Source organism: Bufo bufo, chromosome 2 (genome assembly GCF_905171765.1).
Source record: "Bufo bufo chromosome 2, aBufBuf1.1, whole genome shotgun sequence".
NCBI lineage: Eukaryota > Metazoa > Chordata > Amphibia > Anura > Bufonidae > Bufo > Bufo bufo.
In genome coordinates, this window is record NC_053390.1 from 54,084,118 (window position 1) to 54,096,191 (window position 12,074).

Here is a 12,074-nt window from a genome sequence, read left to right on the forward strand (position 1 = left end):
TTGCGTATTATGGTCGGCTCTATTATATGGTGCCAGACAGTCCATCTCATCTGCGCATGTGCCATCAAGACGAAGAGTTCGGGCTCCATCCACAGCACCTCCCTGTTCTGAGTGACGTCTCGCCCATAGACCAGATTGAAAACCTGGTATTCCGACTGAAGGACGTCGGTCGGTGGATGTAGAATATCCCAAAAGTGGTGCGTCACATCAAAACCCACGTTTTGTAACCCCTTACCAATGTAAGGCCTCATGCACACGACCGTTCTGTTTTTTGCGGTCTGCAAACCGCGGATCCGCAAAAAAAGGAAACCGCCCGTGTGCCTTCTGCAATTTGCTGAACGGAACAGGTGGCCCATTGTAGAAATGCCTATTCTTGTCCGCAAAACGGACAAGAATAGGACATGTTCTATTTTTTTTGCGGGGCCACGGAACTGAGCAACGGATGCGGACAGCACACAGAGGGCTGTCCGCATCTTTTGTGGCCCCATTGAAATGAATGGGTCTGCATCCGAGCCGCCAAAACGGCGGCTCGGATGCGGACCCAAACAACGGCCGGGTGCATTAGGCCTTAGGCTTACATGGTGATGGATCATGTGACGGACCATGTGATGAGCGCAGTGACGTCACCACAGGTCCTTTTCCTCCTGGGCATCAAAGAAGAAGACAGAAGAGAAACCGGGCTGCGGGAACAAGTGGATGAGGTGAGTTAAATTTATATTTTTTAACCCCTCCAGCCCTATTGTACTATGCATTCTGTATTAAGAATGCTATTATTTTCCCTTATATCCATGTTATAAGGGAAAATAATACAATCTACACAACCCCTAACCCAAACCCGAACTCCTGTGAAGAAGTCCGGGTTCGGGTCTGGGTACCAAACATGCCGATATTTCTAACGCGCGTGCAAAACGCATTAAAACGCTTTGCACTCGCTCTGAAAAATCGTGCATTTTCCCGCGATGCACCCGCTTCCTATGCGGCCCTCACACGCGACGCCCGTGTGAAAGAGGCCTTAGGGTCAACAGAAGATAATCTAATGAAGACGAGGAGAATTTTTTGATTTTAGGTGGAGTCGTCTTTTTAAAATATTTTTGCTCTGCCCTTTTTGGGGGGTCAGATATGAGAAAATATTAAGATGCTTTTTTAATAACATTGACTCAAAGACTCAATTGGATTGTCAGATCACATCAATCCAAAGACAGCGGGGCGATGTTACATTTTCCTGGCTGAAGAAGCGGAGGAATGCAGGGAACAACAGGCCGCTCCCGGGGACAGTAATCAGGATCTTTATTTCTTGGAACAGAAATCATTTTTTTTACCTCCTCCTTCGTCTTCTTGACCCTTGCAAGACAGAACATCTTCGCACAATATCATTTAATGCAATTCCACCTTAAAATCCCATTTTTGCGCTGTGTTTCATAATTCCCATAGACTTACCGCAAACCTGGACTTTTTTTTTATACACAGCTGTTTTTTGTTTTTTTTTGCCTGTTTTGTCAATGGAGTAGGCATTTCCTATAGGGCAGCTGGATGTTTTTTGGGTTGAGCTACATTTTTAAATTGAAATATCCAAAAATATATTATTTTTTAAATGGATGTGTGACATTTTGTAAATCTGGCTTCAAAACAAGCAGACCCTTCAAAAAAAAAAAAAGAGCAAAAAAAAGTTGCGTATTGATACATTCACCACCTTATATTTATCAGTGCATTTACACTGGACGACTGCATTGATAAATTTCCTCCGTGCTGATGTAAATTTCCGGCTTCCCCTAACGTACAAAACTGACTGAATGCAGTCATCACTAGGGGCAGCTCGGTGCATAGGAAATTATACAGTTACCATTAAACTCAATGGAAGCTGTGAAATCTCTGCACTGAGCTCCTTCTAGTGGTGGTTGTAGGAAAATGCAGGGAATCTATGTCAGGAACGGGAGGAGTTGAGTGCCAGGCCTCATAGTTCACCACCGCTGCTTACCATAAATGTACCCAAAAATAACGCCTAAAATGTGCACAATGTAATGTGTATCACCTGCCTATACAGTCAGAAGACTGCAAGTCCTGTACAGATTACAATACATCCAGTACTCTGACACCCATGAGTCAGGCGACACCTCACCCAAGGTGTCACCCTGACCTCACCACGTTTTTAAATCTTCACGTTATTGTACTGATTGACCCAGATTATTACAGTGTTCCTGTGTTTCTTTTACTTTCATCCTCATTATGGTCAGTCCTTTATATATGGTACTTATAGAACAGAATGCCTAAGTATACAGTATGTCCATGCAGGTATATGCTGCCTATATTATATAGTAAGACTGTGATATATACACGATATAATAGGAGTCACGTGTGGTGAGCTGGCTTGGTGGGTATATAAGGTGTGTGATAGGCTGTCTGCACATATACACACGTGGACAAAATTGTTGGTACCCTTCCCTTCCGTTAAAGAAATAAAGAAAACCCCAATGGTCACTGAAATAACTTAAAACTGAGAAAAGTAATAATAAGTAAAAATCTACTGAAAACCAGACGTTGCGTTTGAACAGAATCATCTATAAAACAGACAATCAAGTGATTTCTCTAAAGCCTCCGCAGTGATGCCTCCGTGAAGATGTCCGTGAAGGAGCTGTGTGTCCGTTTTTTTCTGTCCGTGTGTCATCCGTGTTTCATGGACACTGTGAAGCTGAAAATTTTTTTTCAAAGGATCTCTTCCTAATGGTCTGTGAAATATGGATGGCATCCCTGTTGCATCCGAGGTTTTCACGGACCCATAAGCTATAAGGGTCCATTCATATTGCCGGTGTCCGCAAAACACGGACACCGGCAATATGCTTTCCGCATTCTGCGGATGCCACATCGCCACCACTCTCATAGAAAATGCCTTTTCTTGGTACGGACATGTTCTATTTTTTGGCGGAACGGAAGTGCGGATCCGCAAATGCGGATGCGGACAGCACATTCCAGCCCTATTTAAAATGAATGGGTCCGCACCTGTTCTGCAAAATTGCGGAACGGATGCGGACCCATTTTGCGGAAATGTGAATGGACCCTAATGGTTGTGATGAACGGACAAAATGGAGCAATGCATTCGTGCTAAAACCACAAACCCAATGAATGGGTACGTGTACTGTCCGCGGAGAAGACGTTCATCACACGTCCATGAATCACTGAGGCGTGAATGAGGCGTACCTCTCAGACTCCTGCACCTGTCCACAGGTATTTTGGCCCACTCCTCGTGAGCACACTGCTCCAGGTTTGAAGGCTGCCTTCTCCAGGCTGCATGTTTCAGCTTCTTCCACAGATGTTCAATAGGATTTAGATCAGGGCTCATAGAAGGCTTTCCTTTGCTCTTGGCCATTCTTGGATGTTTTTTTTGCTGTGTTTTAGGTCATTATCTCGTTGGAGGACCCATGACCTGCGACTGAGACCAAGCTTTCTGACACTGGGCAGCACATTTCGCTCTAGAATGCCTTGATATGTCTTGAGATGCACAGATTCAAAATACCCTGCAGAAAAGCAGCCCCAAAACATAACCGAGCCTCCTCCAAGTTTCATAGTAGGTACAACATTCGTTTCTTTTTGCACTTGTGAAGATAAAGCTGATGTAACTTGCCAAAAAGTTCCAGTTTTACCTCATCTGTCCAAAAGACATTCTCCCAGAAGCTTTGTGACTTTTGGCAAAATCCAGTTAGAATTTTTTATGATTTGCTTTCAACAGTGGTTTCTGTCCTCCGTTTCTCCACTTTGGCTAAGACAGCGACGCATGGTACGATCGGACACCGATGCACCTTGACCTTGGAGTTAACCTCTAATAGTCTTTAAAAGTTGTTTTTGCTCTTTGGTTGCCATTTGTATTACCCATCTCTTCAATTTGTCATCAATTTTCCTCTTGCAGCCACATCCAGGGTGGTTGGCTACAGTCCGGTAGACTTTAAACTTCTGAATATTATGTGGAAATGTAGTAACAGGAACATCAAGCTTTTGCCTTAGCTTCCTTCGGCCCATATTCAGTGTGTTACCCACCATGATACCAAACAGCACAGTGACTAATTTTCACCCTATATATAGGCAGGCTGACTGATTACAAGTTTGAAGACACCTGTGATGCTAATTACAGAACACACCTTAGTTTTACGAGTCCGTATGATCAAATTATTTTCAATCTTTTCTAAGGGTACCATTATTTTTGTCCAAGCCCGAATCATTAGTTGGTTTTATAAATTATTCTTTTGAACCACAATTTAAATGCAATGTCTGATTTTCATTTGATTTTTTTTTTTTTTTTTTTTTTTATTTCAGTTTCAAGTTATTTCAGTGACCATTGTGGGGGTTTTCTTTCTTTAACATACCTGTACCTACAATCTTGTCCACGTGTGTATCCCTCATTGCTGTCATGGGTAAAAGGGGCAGAATGAGATGATTATTGGCTTTTGGGCCAAAGGTGGCGGTATTTCTGAAACTGCGCAGTGTGAACTGTTCTCGTGCTGCAGTGATAAAAGTGTATAGTGAGTGGACAAATGGCACCATTTGTCGGCTACGAAGGTGCGTGAGGGCGGAGCGACACGCTACAGTGGAGCAGCTCACCGCCAAAATGAACCATACCGTACTGCGTATGGGGCTCCGGATGGTCACTGCACCTCTGCTAACGAAGTTGCATCGGCAAAAAAGGCTTCAATTTTCACGGCAGTATCAGAATTGGACCACAGCTGATAGGAGAAGCAGTAGGGGGCATTTTCTGACTTTTCATCTTAAGCAGGTCACTGGTTTTCCTTAAGGCCTGGTTCACACTTGAGCGTATTTGATACGCGCGTTTTTGTCGGATGTTTTCGGGGCGTATTACAGCGCGTTTTTGGAGGCGTCCAATGAAGTCTGTCACCTGCGCGACAATACGCCCCAAAGAAGCTCCTGTACTTTTTGGGGCGTAGGGCGTTTTACAGCGCGTTCATACACGCACTGTAAAACGCGCAGGTGAGAACCAGGCCTCAAGGGGTATTCCTATCACAGACAATGGGGGTATATTGCTAGGATATGTCCCCATTGTCTGATAGGTGCGGGTCCCACCTCTGGGACCTACAACAAGAACGGAGCGGGGAGAGCTGTGGCTGAAGGACCCCGGATTTCCCCGGGTCCGTCCACCACCAAGCGCTGCTCCCCACTGCTCCCATAGAGGTGAATGGGAGCGCACCACGCACTTGCGGCCCCTGCTCCCATTCATTTCTATGGGGCAGACGGAAATAGCCGAGCCAGCGCTCGGCTATTTTTGGCGGCCCTATAGAAATGAATGGAGAACGGCTGCGCATGCATTCATTTCCCCGCTCCGTTCTCATTGTAGGTGTGCGACCCAGAGGTGGGACCCGCACCTGTCAGACAATGGGGGCATATCCTAGCGATATGCCCCCATTGTCTGTGATGGAAATACCCCTTTAAAGAGGCCAGTCCTGTATGGAGACTTACTGGAAGTGCTCTATGGCCAAATATGCAAACAGCTATCATTTTCCATTGTCATAATACTAGACTTGTTAAAAAAAATAGGATTTGACTCATAAGGAGCCACTTCCACAAGGTGGCGCTAGCGAGATGGTTTTCTTTCCTGGGAGTCAGCATTTTGCATCATGCTACAATGAGTAAGAACATGACAGACGCCTGAGGAATGCTGAATGCTGAGCTTTGTCCCGTCACAGAACCTGCTCTGTACACACCATGAAATTACAGGTGGGTTGTGGGTCCGGGCCAGAAGGGTGTCCAATCAGTGATCGCCCTCCACCAAGCCGATGCCATCATTTTTCTTCATGTTACTTAATTGCCACCTTCTGAAAGTTAAACCTATTTCAACATGCCGGGAAGCGAGAGGATGACGCAGGTTTTAACGATTAAAGGAATTAATGGTATAGGTTACATGTGCTGTGTGTTTTTATAATTTATAACCAATAAGGATATTTACTGATCCTAAAGAGAACCAGTCCTCTCTCCTGACACGTCTGTTTTAGTAAGTACTTGAAGGGGTTGTCCCACCAAAAATATTCTGCATTGTTCAAACCAGCACTTGGATCTGAATAGATTTGTAATAGAATGTGATTAAAAATGTAGCACAGCCACTGAGTTATTCAAAAATCTATCTGTAGAGCGCCACCTGCTGTTTGTTCTTTTCCTTATTTCTTTGTCCATCTCAGTAACATCGCTGAGGTGGTCGCACATGCTCAGTTCCTCCCTTCAACTGACACCAGCTGTATCTACTGTTACTGTACGCACACAAGCATATTTTTCTTCCCCATCCGATCCGCATTTTGAGGATCGGAGGCAGACCCAATCACTTCAATGGGGCAGCAGAAGATGTCCGTTCCGTGGCATCTGCAAAAAAAATAGAACTTGTCCTATTATGGACAAGGATAGGACAGTTTTATTATAGACCTGACGTTCCGTAAAATGTGGCCAGTATGCGTGTTTTGTGGATCTTTGATTTGCGGGCCGCAAAAACGGATACAGTCAGCAAAGTATATAATAAATTAAAGTAATAAAAACACAAAAAGAGTATTTAAAAACATAAAAAAGGACAGAATGCACTTAATCATCATTGTTATTGAATTTTACATTGTAAAGAAGAAATTAATGATTCAATAAAATATACAAATTTCCATGGTACTTTTCGGTCTTTTTTTTCTGAATCGCAGGTCTGGAGGGGAATTCCGTCAAAACATCTGGTATGACATTTTATATGGATGTTTTAGAGGACAAGATCGGTGTGGCTTGGGAACCCTACTGACAGTGGCCATGTCACTGCTACAGAGCCTGGGTAGAGGGAGGCTCGGTGCTGAACATCTTCTCATTCCTGCTCATTTTCATGCAGCAGCCACTAGGGGGAGCTCAGTGAAAACAACAGATAATTACAGCTAGTCAGTTGTAACTGCAGAAATTCCTATGCACTGAGCCCCCCCTAGTGGTGGCTGCAGGCAGTCAGCTTTGTAATAGAAGGGAAACATTCAATGTCTTTATGGCAGTTGTCTGAGAAATATTGTGTTCAGAAAGAGCGCCATATTTATTAAGCACCTGTTTCACTTCACTGACATAGAAGTCGAATAAAGCGGGTGAGGCCAGGGGTGACTTATTTTTTTTATTCAAATTTATTCTGCTTAAAAAAAAAAACATGAATTCATCAGAAATCTGGGACGTTGCGCTTTGTGTTCTGCATTGCAGTGATTGACACGTGTAATGGGAAACTGTTTGGGGCAGGGAGGCTCATGTTAAGTTTTACTATAGGGCCCTATGAGATCTGTGGACGCCCCTGCCTACTGGTTTCTTAAAAGATGTAGCCTGAGAGATGACAAGTCTGGATGCTTTTGGAAGGTCTCTGGCTCATAAAATTGGAAAAATAAATATAAAAATTGAATATATAAAATTAAAAAGATATAGGAAGGAAGATTGAATGAATGCGTATTATATGTCAGTGCTGAGAGAGTACTTGACCGAGGGTCATTCAAGGGTTGAAAGGAGTTCAGCTCCAGACCAGATACTACTCACAAATAATAATTTTAGGTTTAGTTCCCCTTCAAATATTTGCATAATATTTAAAGGAACACTTCAAGAATAAAGATACACTGTGGGCCGGGGGGCAGGGCTTGACAAATGATTTTTTTTCTCCTCCCCTAATGCCTTGCTATAAACAGATGATCCTGGAGTGTTCCTTTAAGACCCTGTAAAGTGACACTGGGGAAGGTTCCAGCTATAGTAGTCACACCTGATTTTTTATGAGTTCACATTGGCACACTATTGGAATATTACTTGGCAGCACTCGCATGCAAAATCCATGCCTTTGGCGATACTGCGAACATCATGTTTCCTGTGCGTCAAGGACAAGACACGTGAGTATCACAAATGACACAATAAAACTTTTATCTGGAATTCCAATAAATACCGAGAAATGTATACTGACACTTGTATGGAGATCCTTAAAGAGGAGTGCCCATCCCAGACACAGAATATACCATAAATGCCTAATGGGTGTGGGTCCCACCTCGCCTATTAGGAAAATGGTGGTCTACTGATCCCTATTCACCAATTCCCCTGGACATCGTATTCTTCACAGACTTCAATGGAGAAGTGGCCATATTTACATGCAGCCCTCTCCATTGAGGTCTATGGGACAGGAAGAGCCAAGAACTGCTTCCGGACCCGACTGGTGAGTGTCCCATACACCTGATAGGTAAGGACCCTCTACTCATAATAGGTAAGGACCCTTGTACTCTTGGTGAGTACCCCCATACTCTTTATAGGTAAGGACCCACTATTCCTGATAGATGAGGACTCCTGTACTCCTAATAAGTGAATACCATACCCCTGATAAGTTAGGAACCCATATTTCTGATAGGTGAGTACCCAATACAATAACTTTTACAAAGACAGGTGCACTCTGCGGTCTTACTAAACCCTCATACTGATGTAAAATTGAGAGATTAGCCAACATATCCTACTGTGGAGGACATGTCTGAGACGGAGCACAGGGCCAAGGTTTCTCAAGTAGCTCGGGAGCTAAACCTACCTGTGCCGTATGGGCAATACCAGGAGCTAGTGGGCGAATTACAGGCGCGCAAGGTCCGACTCACAGCAAACTCCCAGTTACCTCCAGCATGCAGCCATGCTTACAATGGGAGGAGGGAGAGAGCTCTGAGCCCCACCCAAGGGTGGCTGATATAGCCCAGGCCTTGTTATTGTGTTTGATTGTTTATCACATCCACACATTTGCTATCCTGTGCAGGATGTCTATTGTGGTCCGCCGGGGGAATCCTCCACTGTATGCATTTTTGCTGGGGATTGCCATTAGCAGCGGACCACAGGTGCAGGATCTGCCCCCACCCCTGGTATAGATGCGCCACTGCATATGGGGTGGAGCACTTCCTGCTTTTTACCACGCCAATTTGTAGTTTATAATGCATACCCAATACTCCTGATAGGTGAGGACCCTTGAAGTCCCGATAGGTGAAGAAGCCGTGCTGCTCATAGATGAGGACCCCATTACTCCTGACAGGTGAGGACCCCCATCCTCCTGATAGATGAGGACCCACATACTCCTGATAAGTGAGGACCCTCGAAGTCCAGATAGGTGAAAAAGCCATACTCCTAATAGGTGAAGACTTCCATACTTCTGAAAGGAGAGGACCCCTCTACTCCTGATAAGAGAGGACCCCTGTACTACTGATAGATGAGGATCCCTCTACTCCTGATAGGTGAGGACCCCAATATTCCTGATAGGAGAGGACCCCTGTACTACTGATAGATGAGGACCCCTCTACTCCTGATAGGTGAGGACCCCAATATTCCTGATAAGTGAGGACCCCTGTACTCCTGATAGGTGAGGACCCCTGTACTCCTGATAGGTGAGGACCCCTGTACTCCTGATAGGTGAGGACCCCTGTACTCCTGATAGGTGAGGACCTCTGTACTCCTGATAGGTGAGGACCCCCTGTACTACGGATAGATGAGGACCCCTCTACTCCTGATAGGTGAGGACCCCTGTACTCCTGATAGATGAGGACCCCTCTACTACTGATAGATGAGGACCCCTCTACTCCTGATAGGTGAGGACCCCTGTACTCCTGATAGGTGAGGACCCCTGTACTCCTGATAGGTGAGGACCCCTGTACTCCTGATAAGTGAGGACCCCTGTACTCCTGATAGGTGAGGACCCCTGTACTCCTGATAGGTGAGGACCCCTGTACTCCTGATAGGTGATCACCCCTGTACTCCTGATAGGTGAGGACCCCTGTACTCCTGATAGGTGAGGACCTCTGTACTCCTGATAGGTGAGGACCCCCTGTACTACGGATAGATGAGGACCCCTGTATTCCTGATAGGTGAGGACCCCTGTACTCCTGATAGGTGAGGACCCCTGTATTCCTGATAGGTGAGGACCCCTGTACTCCTGATAGGTGAGGACCCCTGTACTCCTGATAGGTGAGGACCCCTGTACTCCTGATAGATGAGGACCCCTGTACTACTGATAGATGAGGACCCCTCTACTCCTGATAGGTGAGGACCCCTGTACTCCTGATAGGTGATCACCCCTGTACTCCTGGTAGGTGAGGACCCCTGTACTCCTGATAGGTGAGGACCCCTGTACTCCTGATAGGTGAGGACCCCTGTACTCCTGATAGTTGAGGACCCCTCTACTCCTGATAGGTGAGGACCCCTGTACTACTGATAGGTGAGGACCCCTGTACTACTGATAGGTGAGGACCCCTGTATTCCTGATAGGTGAGGACCCCTGTACTCCTGATAGGTGAGGACCCCTGTATTCCTGATAGGTGAGGACCCCTGTATTCCTGATAGGTGAGGACCCCTGTACTCCTGATAGGTGAGGACCCCTGTACTCCTGATAGGTGAGGACCCCTGTACTCCTGATAGGTGAGGACCCCTGTACTCCTGATAGGTGAGGACCCCTGTACTCCTGATAGGTGAGGACCCCTGTACTCCTGATAGGTGAGGACCCCTGTACTCCTGATAGGTGATCACCCCTGTACTCCTGGTAGGTGAGGACCCCTGTACTCCTGATAGGTGAGGACCCCTGTACTCCTGATAGGTGAGGACCCCTGTACTCCTGATAGGTGAGGACCCCTGTACTCCTGATAGGTGAGGACCCCTGTACTACTGATAGATGAGGACCCCTCTACTCCTGATAGGTGAGGACCCCTGTACTACTGATAGGTGAGGACCCCTGTATTCCTGATAGGAGGGGACCCCTGTACTACTGATAGGTGAGGACCCCAATATTCCTGATAGGAGAGGACCCCTGTACTACTGATAGGTGAGGACCCCTGTACTACTGATAGGTGAGGACCTCTGTACTCCTGATAGGTGAGGACCCCTGTACTCCTGATAGGTGAGGACCCCTGTACTCCTGATAGGTGAGGACCCCTGTACTCCTGATAGGTGAGGACCCCTGTACTCCTGATAGGTGATCACCCCTGTACTCCTGATAGGTGAGGACCCCTGTACTCCTGATAGGTGAGGACCCCTGTACTCCTGATAGGTGAGGACCCCTGTACTCCTGATAGTTGAGGACCCCTCTACTCCTGATAGGTGAGGACCCCTGTACTACTGATAGGTGAGGACCCCTGTACTACTGATAGGTGAGGACCCCTGTATTCCTGATAGGTGAGGACCCCTGTACTCCTGATAGGTGAGGACCCCTGTATTCCTGATAGGTGAGGACCCCTGTATTCCTGATAGGTGAGGACCCCTGTACTCCTGATAGGTGAGGACCCCTGTACTCCTGATAGATGAGGACCCCTGTACTACTGATAGATGAGGACCCCTGTACTCCTGATAGGTGAGGACCCCTGTACTCCTGATAGGTGATCACTCCTGTACTCCTGATAGGTGAGGACCCCTGTACTCCTGATAGGTGAGGACCCCTGTACTCCTGATAGGTGAGGACCCCTGTACTCCTGATAGGTGAGGACCCCTGTACTCCTGATAGGTGAGGACCCCTGTACTCCTGATAGGTGAGGACCCCTGTACTCCTGATAGGTGATCACCCCTGTACTCCTGGTAGGTGAGGACCCCGGTACTCCTGATAGGTGAGGACCCCTGTACTCCTGATAGGTGAGGACCCCTGTACTCCTGATAGGTGAGGACCCCTGTACTCCTGATAGGTGAGGACCCCTGTACTACTGATAGATGAGGACCCCTCTACTCCTGATAGGTGAGGACCCCTGTACTACTGATAGGTGAGGACCCCTGTATTCCTGATAGGAGAGGACCCCTGTACTACTGATAGGTGAGGACCCCAATATTCCTGATAGGAGAGGACCCCTGTACTACTGATAGGTGAGGACCCCTGTACTACTGATAGGTGAGGACCTCTGTACTCCTGATAGGTGAGGACCCCTGTACTCCTGATAGGTGAGGACCCCTGTACTCCTGATAGGTGAGGACCCCTGTACTCCTGATAGGTGAGGACCCCTGTACTCCTGATAGGTGAGGACCCCTGTACTCCTGATAGGTGAGGACCCCTGTACTACTGATAGATGAGGACCCCTCTACTCCTGATAGGTGAGGACCCCTCTACTCCTGATAGG